The sequence below is a fragment of the Silurus meridionalis genome, chromosome 10 (assembly GCF_014805685.1).
Source record: "Silurus meridionalis isolate SWU-2019-XX chromosome 10, ASM1480568v1, whole genome shotgun sequence".
In the NCBI taxonomy this organism is placed as follows: Eukaryota; Metazoa; Chordata; class Actinopteri; order Siluriformes; family Siluridae; genus Silurus; species Silurus meridionalis.
Genome location: NC_060893.1, coordinates 9272288 through 9286072, shown reverse-complemented (window position 1 = coordinate 9286072; position 13785 = coordinate 9272288). Strand labels below are relative to the sequence as shown.

The 13785-nt window shown below is 36.1% G+C and overlaps 1 long non-coding RNA gene across 2 annotated transcripts; it reads left to right on the top strand.

Moving 5' to 3' along the window:
• The first annotated feature begins 6845 nt into the window (after nt 1-6845).
• On the top strand, nt 6846-13541 carry LOC124392100. 2 transcript variants are annotated; one of them, XR_006927101.1, is made up of 4 exons: nt 6846-9320; nt 9574-10258; nt 11173-11273; nt 12220-13541. It is a non-coding gene; the product is annotated as an uncharacterized LOC124392100 (long non-coding RNA). The 2 variants fall into 2 exon arrangements; XR_006927100.1 differs by having other exon boundaries at nt 9574-11273.
• Nucleotides 13542-13785: the final 244 nt, after the last annotated feature.

Below are 13785 nucleotides of genomic sequence, written 5' to 3'. Positions count from 1 at the left end.
TCATATAATCACTTACTCACTCAGAATCATTTATTCACTCACTCACGCACTCACTCACATAATCAGCTATTAATTCACTCATATAATTACTCGCTCACTCAATCACTAATACAATCATTCACTCACATAATCAATTATTCACTCAATCATATAATAGCTCACTCACTCACTCTCATTCATAAACTCACTCATATAACTCGCTTACTCATATAATCACCTATTCAGTCATTTACTCACTAACAATCATTTACAAACTCACTCATATAACTCGCTTACTAATATAATCACCTATTCACTCACTCACTCACTAACAATAATTCATAAACTCACTCATATAACTCGCTTACTCATATAATCACCTATTCACTCATTTACTCACTAACAATCATTTACAAACTCACTCATATAACTCGCTTACTCATATAATCACCTATTCACTCACTCATGTCATACACTCAATCACAATTTGTTGTTTTCAGTAATGTCAACTCTGAATTAAATGTTTACCCTGACTTCTCCAGTACTCACACATTCACTCACTTGAACTTACAATGAAACAGAAAACTCTATGCAGATTTATCCCATGGAAGTCTGCTGGACCAGACAACATTCCTGGTAGAGTGCTCAGGGTATGTGCAGAACAGCTAGCATATGTCTTCACTGACTATCTAAGGGAGATTTTCCTTGCCACAGTTGCCACGGCTTGCTCATCAGGGACAAATGTACACCATTCACCTTAGCTGTTGATTTCTGTAAAGCTGCTTTGAGACAATGTATGTTGTCAAAAGTGCTATAGAAATAATCTTGACTTGACTTGACTTGACATCCTTTACATCTCCCTAAACAGCACCGTTGTTCCTACGTGCCTCAAGACAACGACAAAAGAAGTCTACAGTCTGCTGCTTAAATGACTATCATCGCACTAACACTCATCATAATGAAGTGCTTCGAGAGGCTTATCATAAGGCACATAAAAAACCAGCTACCACTCTCACTGGACACCATGCAGTTTATATATCCTCCAAACCATTTCACGGATGATGCCATCGCCAAGACCCTCCATCTGTCCCTTACCCACCTGGACAATAAGGACACATACTTACGAATGCTGCTCATAGACTTCAGTTCAGCATTCAACACTATCCTCCCTCAGCACCTAATTAAGAAGCCTAGGCTACTGGGCCTGAACATATCCCTCTGCAACTGGATCCTGGACTTCCTGACTAGGAGACCTTAGTCAAATCACACACCACCACGTTTGGGGAACCTCAGGGCTGTGTGCTAAGCCCACTGCTGACTCATGACTGAGTAGCAATGCACAGCTTGAACTACATCATCAAGTTTGCTGATGACATGACTGTGGTGGATCTCATCAGCAAGAATGATAAGTCAGCATACATGAGAGGAGGTGCAACAGCTAACAGACTGGTTGTTAAGATGGTTGTTGACTTCAGGAGAACACAAAGAGGCCATTCTCAACTGAACATCAATGAATCCTCTGTGGAGATCATCAAGAGCACCATATTCCTTGATGTTTACCTGGCGGAGAACTCCACCTGGTCACTTAACATTAGCTCCATCAGCAATCTACTTCCTAAAAATGCTGAGGAAAGCCCTTCTCCCTCCCCCCATCTTGACTATGTTCTACAGAGGGACCATTGAGAGTATCCTTAGTAGCTGCATTACTCCCTGGTTTGGGAACTGCACCATCTCCTATTGAAAGACCCTACAGAGGGTAGTGGGACATCCGCAAAGCCAACAGCATTGTGGACGACACCACAAACCCCTCACACTCTTCACTCTCCTACCATCAGGAAAAAGGTTTCAAAGCATTCGGGTCCTCACATCCAGACTTTTTTCTCCTCAAGCCACCAGGCTGCTCAACACACAGAACTGAACTGTACCACATTTACACACACACACACACACACACACACACACACACACACACACACACACACACACACACACACAATACTCATTTAAATTTATACATATTCATGTCTTTGCACAATATGTTTACAAATACACTCTTGTTTATGTAACACTACTAGTAACATCTAGGTAGAGTCATTATACTGGGGCTGTTAGCTATGCAAAATATAGATGCCAGTATAATATACGAATCAATTTATTTACTTAATTGTTTAAAAATGTGAGACATAGAGACACAACAGACAGAGACGCCTCTCAATTAACTAACCACTAACAAATTAATCTATAATGATTGTGATTGTGTAATGCATAACCTGCTTATTGACCATGAGTTTTTGTGCTCTGTGAACTTCACATAAAAATGCACCAGGTGGCACTGCTACCTTGCTGTTGAGCTCAGAAGCTGTTTTTGACAGAGACATGCAAAACATGCAAAGATAATTAGGCTCTTAGTTTTCCCATAGACAGTGCTTCAAGTTTCACATTAGTTGATTTGCACAACTGAGCACTAGATAGTCTTATATCTTTGTTCTTGGCTACTCATGTCAGTGTTCAGTGATTACTGCTCAGTGATGTCATTAGTAAACAAATGATAAGATAACTTTTCCTCCAGACACCATGACACATTTTTGGAAATTAATTATAATTTGCATAGTATTAGTTTACAGCTGCAGTATGCAAATCTTAGGGGTGTAAAGACCTGCCTATGTCATTGCAAGCAACTTGTGAAAATGTCTCTTTGGATCAATCTGATGGTTGAAACAACTGGAATTAATAGATATTTTACGAATTCTACAAATGCATCTAAATCAGTAGTCAATCCCTGATGATCCATAGCATATGAGAATGTATGAAGGAAAAATCCATGTTAAATGTTAGCTGACAGTCTCAGCAAGAGCACCACATTTTACATGTTTAAATAGCTTACAGTAAATGTAATTTTTTTTGTGGTGTACCTTGATTGGTGTATTGCTAACTGCAGTGCATCACGACTATCTGACTATAGTCTATAATAAAAGGCACAACTGAAGAGGCTCTAAAGACCACTTGTCTTGAACCGACTTGAATTCACTGGCATTTATAATTTTTTTGAAATACAAAAATAAACACAGATTGTTATTTTTTAATATTGGACTGTGTGTTTGCATATATATATATATATATATATATATATATATATATATATATATATATATATATATATATATATGCAAACACACAGTCCAATATAAATGCCAGTGAATTCAAGTCGGTTCAAGATATATATATATATATATATATATATATATATATATATATATATATATATATATATATATATATATATATATATATATATATATGCAAACACACAGTCCAATATCAAAAAATAAAAATCTGTGTTTATTTTTTCAGATATATTTCATTTTTGGATACTATTCGGATTAAATAATTACCACTTTTTAAAATGGAACTGTATGTTTCCTCATCTTATACCAATTGTTATAATGCGAGCACAGTAGTCAGTCAGCACTGTCAGCATTTAGTATAAGCTCTGTAAATGTGTTTGTAAATCGAGATCAAAATTGTGTGGTCATCACATCAATACTTGTGAAATGTATTATTCATTTATTTTTCATTATACAATCCTATTATTGCTGAAGCTTTTGTGTAAATGGTGGTTTGGATGGTATGTTAAAAATATTAGTTGATTAAGTAAATTAACAAACCTAAAGTGTCGTTTCAGCTGATCTAAATGAGTAGAGTTGGCAACTAATCATCACCTGTTCTTAAAAACAAAACCTTCCAAACATAATGGTCACCCTACCTCTCTGTCCACATAGCTAGTTGTCTCTACTGATAGAAGTCAAAGCCACACAATGGAATATGGAATATGCAGCCAAAAAAGCCACACTGGCTTTCTTCTGCCACACTCTCCAATGTAGACACAGAAAAAAGTAAGATAAGTGTGCTTATGTGCATTCATGTCTCATTCTGCTTAGCAGTAAATGCAAATTGTGTGCAAGAAATAGTCTTGTTACATCAAAATGTCTGTACAAAAAGTTTTTTTTTTTTTACAGTAACTTTCCTAGAATACAGTATAAGGTTAACAACTCCATGAATTGAAAGCATAAAGTTTTATATTGTGTGTAATATATGGATTGAGTTTATTCACAGTTTTTAGGTGTGTTAAGCACCGTGGAACCGTGAAAGTAAGACCATATGTCAGCATCTTCACAAATGACCTCATTGTCTTCAAAATTTAGCTGTCCTGCAGACATCTACCTCAGTGGTTTTCCATGTGTTGTTCTACATGCCTTAAACACACCTCCTTTATAATGGGCAATGCAGTGTCCACTGAACCAAACAATGTCATTTCATATGCTTCAGTTCAACCTGTTGAACCATAATGATCCCTTCTGTGAAGAGCAATTGCTACTAGTGCACTGTAGAGACCTAAATATGTAGCACCTGCAGACACATTGAGCTTCCCAATACATTTCTAGACTTCCCCATCTGCTCTTCGTTAACCTCCTGAATGGACAGGCCAGTGGTCAGCTGAACTGATGTGTAAAGGTCAGTTAACATAATAGTAAAGTCAACGTAAACATCTCAGTCTATTGTATAATGAGAGTAATCTGGTTTTACGAGATTACTGTGGTTATACTGTGAAATTACAGCATTTTGTGTAAAGTTTGCACTGGAGGGTTTTACATGCAGTTAAGAATGAATTGTTCTAGTCACCTTCTGATTTTTTTTTTTTATTATTAGCAAATTCATTTTATTGTTCACACTGTTCAGCTGTTATAGTAATCAACTTTACTAATTGGCTATTTTGCTATTGATGCATTCAAGAAAGAAAAGAAATGATGTGTCATATTAAATGGTAAAACAGTATATAAAACAAATATAAAACATGAAAGAGCATATAGTGACATTAGCAACCTGAAGAGTATCACTAACACCAACAAAAGCGGTTTGAAACAATATGATATTAATATCATGATATGATCACAGTTGATGTAAAATAATAAGAGACATAGCACAGTTACAGAAAGAGGTCCATTATTGTAATTTTCTGACATTACTGATCATTTGTTAACATGGTAAATAACTAAGTCTATACAACCAGTCAATTACAAATATAAATATTTGTCTTATGTGAAAATTCCATTTCATTCAGCTGTGCAACAAGTATGTTAAAACATGCGGTGGTCGCTTTGCCAAATGAAAGTAAACAATTCTAGGACATGGTGTCTCAAGAGAGAATTTCCTAGAAAGTGAGTCAGTATTCCCAGAAGGTCCTGTGGTTGCTAATGGTGGCTGATCCTTGATTACAGAAGAGTGAAGCTTTGTGTCACTAAATCTGTTGCTGCAGCTGTTGATTATAATTGTACTCTGTTTAAGTTTACAATAAGCTTCAGGTGTTGGTTTTTTTTTTACTTTTCTAGCCCTTATCCCTAGAAAGCATGACCAGACAAAACATATATCAATGCATACAGATCTTCTACTCGCAATAATTTAAGCAATTAAAATGTGCAAATTTTAAAACACTTCATTAGCATTTGATCACTTCCATGTCTATGTATATACTAATTGTTCATTTTAATAGGAACACCAGCACATGTACTCAATCATGCAAGTATTCAGTTAGCCAATCATGTGCCAGAACACAATATATGAAATGAAGCAGATAAAGGAAGACTTCACTTCAAACTTGTGATAAAAAGATTTATCATGGTTGTTGGTGGAAGAATATTTGATATATTTTTGGCTGATCTTAATATTTCAAAAACTGCTGGCTGGTGAAAATACCTAGTTGACTAGAGGGGTCAAAAAAACAACAACAGACTGCTTCAAGCCCACTGAAAGTCTACAGTAATATAAATAACCACTGTGAGCAGATAAGCATCTCAGAACACAACAAACCATGAGGCAAATGGATTACAACGGCAGAAGGCCACATCAACATCCACTCCTGTCGGCCTAAAACAAGATTTACATTTACATGTATAGCATTTAGCAACTTAAAACTTAAGATGTACAAGCCTACAACTCTTTTGGGAGAATGTTTTTTTAGACAAAGACAAAGCAAACTGGGAAAAGTGCTAGTTTAAGTGTTTCAGTGGGTCTTCACCTGTCGCTCGAAGATAGCCAGTGACTCTACTGTTCGGTTGGGATGGGCGGATCAATCCTGAACTATCGATTTTTATAGCCATTGTATCAAAAGGATCGATTCTCAAATAGAAGTATCTATCCTATTTGTTTTAATTAAACAAGTGAGTTTAGAATATTTTAATAATATTAATATGCTATATAGTATATAAATATTTATAATACTTAAATAGGAATGTCAATGGGAACTATATCTTCTTTCGCTGTACCACTGCTTCCTATGACAGCGTTTGCTCACACAGCATAGGTTTAAAAGGGGATTCCAGTGTATGGCTGCAATCATGACCGAAAGAAAAAGAAGCATAATCTGGAGTTATTTTACTCCAGTTAACATTGATGAAGCTAATGTGACATGTCAAAAACAATACGCCACTGTGGCAGTACCACAAGTATAACAAAGAACGAAGTACAGCTGAGGAGAGCAAAGGAGGTAACACAGACACGACCCCCATATTCTGGCTTGAGGCAGAGATCTTTAGCAGAATCGTTTCAGAGAGCTATACTTTATAACATACAGATTGTTTCAGATATGAAAATATTACAGTATTTAATGTGGAGCAGAATATTACACTGCATTTGAGTATAAATATTCCAACTGGACATTTTTTTTAACAGTAAGATTTTTATTAAAACATTTTATATATTTTATAGAAGTATTGGTATCGGTATCAATATCGACGATACTTGTCTTGAAAGTACTTGGTTTTGAAACGAAAACGAAAATTATTGGTATCGCCATCCCTACTGTTCGGGCATCTAGGGGAGGTTCATTCCACCACCTCGGTGCCAGACTAGAGAAGAGCCTTTAAGAATACTTACCGCTTACACTGAGAGAAGGTGGGATCAGTTTAGCAGTGCTAGGTGATCTCAGGCAGCGTGGTGCAGTGCGAGGAATGATGAGGTCTTTGAGGTAAGAAGGTGCTGGTCCATTTCAGGCTTTGTAGGCAAGCATCGGTGTTTTGAATCTGATGCATGCAGCCACCGGAAGCCAGTGGAGGGAGCACAGCAGTGGGGTGCAGGTTCACACAGATGTGTTTTGGATCATTTGCAGTGGACGAAGAGCATTCAGAGGTAGACCTGCCAAGATGCTGAAGCTATACTGGTTTCCAGCTCACTGTACACTAGAAAACGTATAAAAGTATTAGCATTTGTAGTTTGCTAAGTAGCTAATTATAATTATTAAAATAATTCTTCTAAACTGTCAAATATTTAACATATATAAATGTTAAATGTTACAATCTTTGTGGTAAAACCTATAAATCCTTACAAATAAAATTCCGTAATGTGAAGTATTTTTTCAGAAACTGTCACCAAGAAACAGCATTTGACACTCACAGAGAAGATTTTTAAGGAAATGGATGAAATTTCACTAGTTAATTTTTAATGATTATTTGAGATTCCAAAAATCAGGTTGACCCCCTTCATGTATTCTATTTAATTTTTAGACTTTTTTATTCCTAAGAACAAAATCAAATGTATATTATACAGAAAGCAAACAAAAAAAATTAAAATGACGATATACTAAAAACACAGAAAAATATCCCATGATTTTAATACAGTATATAGATTTACAGGTTTACAGATTTACAGCATTGTTTAGCTATTCATTGGAGCTCAGCCAGTGTCTCATTCCTTACCAAAGACAGCACTAGAAGTGACACCTGTTACCAGCCCCTTGGAACAAAGGGAGAGTGCTTTCCTTCTATACAGCATCTATTCTTCAAAAAAGCTATATGGAGCTGTGCCTGTTATTGGCTTTGGTGCTGTTGATTAAATGCATGATGCATATGTAAGACAAATGCATATTTTATTACATTTTACCTTATTGCTCAGTTTATTGACTAAATCTGATTAGGTCTTTTGGTAAATGAAAAGAAGAAACACCTTTGTCTAGTGACCTCTTGACTCCTTTTACTTTACTTGAAAAGGCAAGGAGGTTCCTTTGGGCCTTTTTTGCTAAGAGATCTAAGCACATGGTCCCTGACAAAGCACCCCCACTCAGCTTCCACCTTTCAAAAGCATCTTCCTCCAGCCTCTTCATCTCTCCCTAAATAAGGAGAACAAGTAAGAAGAATGTTGAGTACTAGTACAAACCAGTGTATTATGCTTAGTTAATCATTTAAAATAAAAGCAGTGAGTAGATGAAAAGTATTTGCCAAATATGACATTAAAATAAAGAAGAATGAAGGTCAACATAGTTAATTAATCTAAGTAATACTCATTTCATGCTTTTGAATAAAATACTTTTTAACAGGTTCTGCTTACGACTGATTCAGAATATAGGATTTAGATTTGGATTTCAGGACTTCAGATTTGTGATCTTATTTGTGATCAAGGAGAAAAGCAAGATCTCAAGACAACCTGTGTCTTGAAAATAAAGGGTAACAAAAGAAAAAAAGATGCTAATATCGATAATGAAGTATGGTGATGGCTGCTTGGATTCCAACACCAAGTTTAGATCATAAATCAACAAGCACTTATACTTAACAATTTAATAAAATCTAAATAAAGACACTACATTTGCCCAAAATAGCAAAGTGGTAGACTCTCAAATTGCATGATTTGGTTTGAGACTATGTCATTAGTTATGTTTCTCTGCCCTAACAAAATAATTAACAAAGTCAATCATAATTTTAGTTTATTAATTCATATTTTGGGATGACAAGTGTGTCTACTTGGAATGAAAGCAAATGGCCTCATTACTCTATTAGCACATAGGGCCATGAGCACTGCAGCCCAGCTGTTCCTGACTCACTGGTGTCTGCCTTTCAGGGAAATTTTACCCCATCCACAGCCGCCCAAGATGTGTTTGTACAGACTGAATCTGTGTGTGGTGGGTGGATGACTTGGGAGACCAATATAATATCCGCAGTTTGTGATAAGTCACATCTGCAGCATCTGCCAGTGGGTGGGCAGCCTTATGCCAGATCCCTACATGGTCAGCTGTTGCTTCACAATGGCCGCTCCATCACAAGCCAATGTGAACCATCTCTGTTTGGGGCACAGTAAGAAGACACATGTCCTTTTTAGGGATGTGAAAAGCTAAACATGTGGCTGCATGCATGAGCTAAATGTCACAGAAGATGCTGTTAAGCATTAGGCTTCTGAGAGAAAGTGCAGATCTCGTGAATAAGTGTGCTGGAATTCAGCAGAGGATGAGAACAGTAACAGCAGAAAAGGAAGGATTTACCTGTCATTGTGAAAGACTTCATTTAAAGTATTTCATGAAGGTATTTTAGTGTTCTTTAGCTTTCATTGAAATTAATGTGAAGCGTTCAGTACAGAATGCAGATCTGGCTGTTAACATTTTTTTAAGTTTGTTATAATGATAATCATTCATACACTTGAAGCTTTGCAATATCAATAATGCATAACAAGAATTTGTGAAAAAAACTTGCAGATGTCAGTGTGCATAAGAGTATATTTGTAATTTGTGTGTGTATTGTTTTTTATTTTTTTAAATAAATGCCTTCTTTCCTCCAGATGGATAAGACGCATTGAAGCATGTGAATATTTCAGCTCATCCATCCGGGGACCCAACAGCAAAATAAGATCCAGCTGTTTCCATGGAGATGCTTGTGGGTTTGCTAGTGTGTGCCCACTTTTTCTAATGAGTTCTGAGGAGGCAGTGTCTCCTAAGAGCCAACTGGTGGCAAACCCTTTGAGCTAATAGTCTTCAGAAACTTCTTAATTAATGCAGTTGTGGAATACAGCATACCTGTTTGCATTAAGACACCACATCACTAGCCTTCCACCTCATTCACTACCCTTTTTTTTAAAGATAAAGAATTGTAAGGGTAAATTTAAAAAGTTACAAAGTTGAATGATAGTGTAGAGAATACAGGTACATTGTCATAGCACCACAGGTTCCTACATGTTTAAATATTTTGAGAGATGCTAAAGAATCATGATCTAAAGTGATCAGATACAAATGTAAACACAAGGGGAGGCTTATTGTGTGTCAGAGAAATGTGTTATATAAAAGTAAAGTAAAAGTAAAAGTAAAAACACTAGAAATGGACATTAGATCAGTGGTAAACAATCCATTTGTCTGATTAATCCAAATTTTAGATTTTTTGTACTAACCACTGTGTGTTTGTTAGACATAAAGAGGGTGAACGAACAGTTCCTGAATGTGTGGTTCCCACTGTGAAGCATTGTGGAGGAGGTATGATGATGTCGAGGTGCTTTGCTGGTGACACTGTTGGTGATTTAGTCAAAATTGAGGGTGCACTTACCCAGTGCTGCTACCACACCATGTGTGTGTGTCTGTGTTTGTGTATGTATGTGTGTGTGTGTTTGTGTGTGTGTGTGTGTGTGTTTAAACATTGCATATCAGTCTTTAATTTTCAAACTATCTACAAAAAGCACAGACTCTGTACAGATGTGTAATTCTCTAATCCAGCTGTGGCTGTTTATGCTGCAACTATCTGGTTGATCCATGCATCATGAACAACAATAACAACCATTCTTTCATTTGCAGTTTGTCTCTAAATCTAAAGGTAGACAAGTCAGATAATATTGTTACTATACAATCTTTTGATAAAGGTAGTCAAAGAATCTCTGTGTTCAGTTATTTATCAAATGTGAGATCAGTCATATATATACAGTATATGGCTACATTTCTTTTTCTGCAAGGCAACTCTAAACTAACATCAGCTTAAACTGCTGAGCATGTATAGATATGACACAAAGGAACTTCCACTTTTTTTTTTGCAATGTATTTCTCTTTCTAAAGCTGTAATTTTAAAGCTTTGCCTTTTATGGAATTTTATGGGCATCTCTGAATGCAAATGACTTGTGTCATCTACAAGCTCTGTGATTAATTTGCACGTTTGCCATTCTTCAACAAATGCATTCAAGCATTTCTGAAACTTGTATATCCATGTACAATTCTAAAAAATATATATATTTTAAATCAGTTTGGTGGCTCAAGCATTTACACACAGCTTTACTAAACATTTTCTTTTTAAATTAAGCATGTCCACCATGGGAATTTCTTTTGTGTCTTAAATAATTACTTATGCTATCTTATTTATACTTCAAACCAAGGAGAGATAATAGCTAATTTCTTTTCAACAGTAATGGCACTTGGCTACAGACAGCACTGACTCTGTACAGATGTAGAATTTTCAGATCCAGCTGAGGCTCCAGATGCTGCACCTATCTGTTTAGTTCACCAAGTATGTGTACAATAAGAGACTTTTCTCTTCTTTGATGCACAATTTGTGTTATTCATGCTCTGATGCTTTTCCACTCTTATTTTCTGACCACATGGCCACTGTTGTTATTGTTATTATAAGTTGGTGGATTATTAAGAATACCTTTAAATTTGAGGAACTATATGGTAATAAATACTCTACATAGTGCGGTCTAAAAAGCAGGCAGTACATTCAGTGTTTCTAGTAAAACTAATATCTGGTTACATATGCAAAAAAAATACTTTATGTCAGCATTTAAAAGTATTACACACACTTCACCGTTTGAGATCGGTTCAGGAAAGATCACATACTTTTTATAACCTTATGGTAATATCATTTTGCAAAACATATGAGATTGTAATAAGAGAGTAGATAGACAAAGCTCCACATCTGCCCAGCAGGGGACCTCCGCAGTTTTTGTGCGAGTGTCTAGTCTGGAAAGAAGGCGTGGCAGAGAGTAGGTCAGTGAGTGCATTGTGATGATGAGGAATGCAGTTCTGCAGCGCCACCCAGGCATTCCGTTAACTGATTCCACAGCCTTTAAACACACACACATACACACACACACACACACACGCACACACTGTTTTTTTTCTTAAGAGACAATACAGTGAGGGATTCATTAATTATTTATTATTAGATATCAATCGTAGAATATCACTCTTTTAAAAATTATTTTTAGCTAAGAAAGACAAATGCATCGGTTGCAGAATGGGTTTTCTTGTATCCATATGTTATTGCACACAAAAAAAGCCCATGATAATGACAGTGCATTCTTTATATACACAACAAACGTTCACAATTTTGCTAAATTACCCAACCTAACCATTATCCCCATAACTGCATTAGTTGCTTATTATAACAGCCTTGCTATCATTGAACACATAGCTGTTGCCAACTCTGAAGTGTGTGGGTCTGTCTGTTGTAGAAGCGTGACTGTATTTAAAAAGCATCTTGAGGAATCCAAAACCAGACGTGCAGTGATCATTTAAGACTGAGTGGTGCAGTCCGGCACATAGGTGAACTGAGGACACACTGGCAATGGATCAGCAGGAGAAAAGAGAGACGGAGAGAACTGAAGGAAGAAATATGGACAGCGGAAGACAGACATTGCACTAGGATTCAATCTGTGACAGAAAAATGTGGCACCCCCTCATTAGAAACTATAAACCCACAAAGGCTGAGAATAGAAAGTGACTTCTACATTACTCAACTGCTTCAAAAAGAAATATATTCCAGCTTTGGATTTAACTCCACAACAAAGCGAAGATGAAGATTTTAAATTCACATTTGGACCATGATGTATCAACTTTACCTTAGATAGTAATTTTTAGTCATTACCTAGAACATTTTATGGGTGGGGTAGGTGGCATGTGTTCATTTTGCATTAATGTCAGATACACTTTATGAACAAAAGATTGTAGACACCTGATGTATTTGCTTTTTGAACATCCCATAACACATTTAGTTCCATTAGCTGTTATAATAAAACCTACTCTTCTGGGAAGAACTTCCACTAGATTTTGGAGTGTGTTTACTTAATACTTCCCTGACCTAACATTCCTGCTAACATAAGTATCATCATTTTTTTAACATAGTGATTTTTATTATGACTTTAGATTAAAAGATATCTACAGTTGAAAAAAAAGCCTTCACACCCCTGTTAAGATGGCAGGTTTTTTTGCTGTTGAAAAAATTATAAGTCAAGTCAAGTCAAGACAAGTTTATTTCTATAGCACTTTTCACAACAGACATTGTCTCAAAGCAGCTTTACAGAAACTATAACACTAAAAAATAAGTTTGCCACAAAAACAAGATAACGTAAGATCAACATACACATGGTGATGGCAGCATCATATGAGGTTGCTTCTGTTCAGCAGCAAGATAGGATCATGCAGAGCTCAAATAATAATTAGAATAATCTAATTTGGTACAGAAACTTGCAAAAACTCTTTAAGATAAGGAAATTATTATTATTATTATTTAATTTTTTTTCCAGAACAATGAAGGTCGATGTTATGGAATGATTCAGTTAGAGCTTAAATCTAAAGCCTGCTGAAAACCTGGGGAATGAGTACTGTGCACAGGCGGGTCCTTTAAAAAAGTATGGTAGATTGTACACATACATACATATACCGTAATTTCCGGTATTATTTTCCGCACCCAAATATTTTCCGCACCCAAATATAAGCCGCACCCACTGAATTTTACAAAGATTTTTATTTTGAACATAAATATGCCACACCTGTCTATAAGCCGCAGGTGTCTACACTGAAACTAATGATCTTTACACAGGCTTTAACGAAAGACAGTGTCTGTTACACGGCTTGTATCTAAACAGTAGCCTACCAAGAAAGTCATTGTTCACTGTCTTCCTCCTTCCTTTCACAATTATTTCTCTCGAGAGTTTTTCTTTTGGCATCGTCATGCGTTTAAAAATCACCATCGGTGAAGCTTTTCTCCCGATGCCGTGCAGCTTAGAACACAGGTGAAG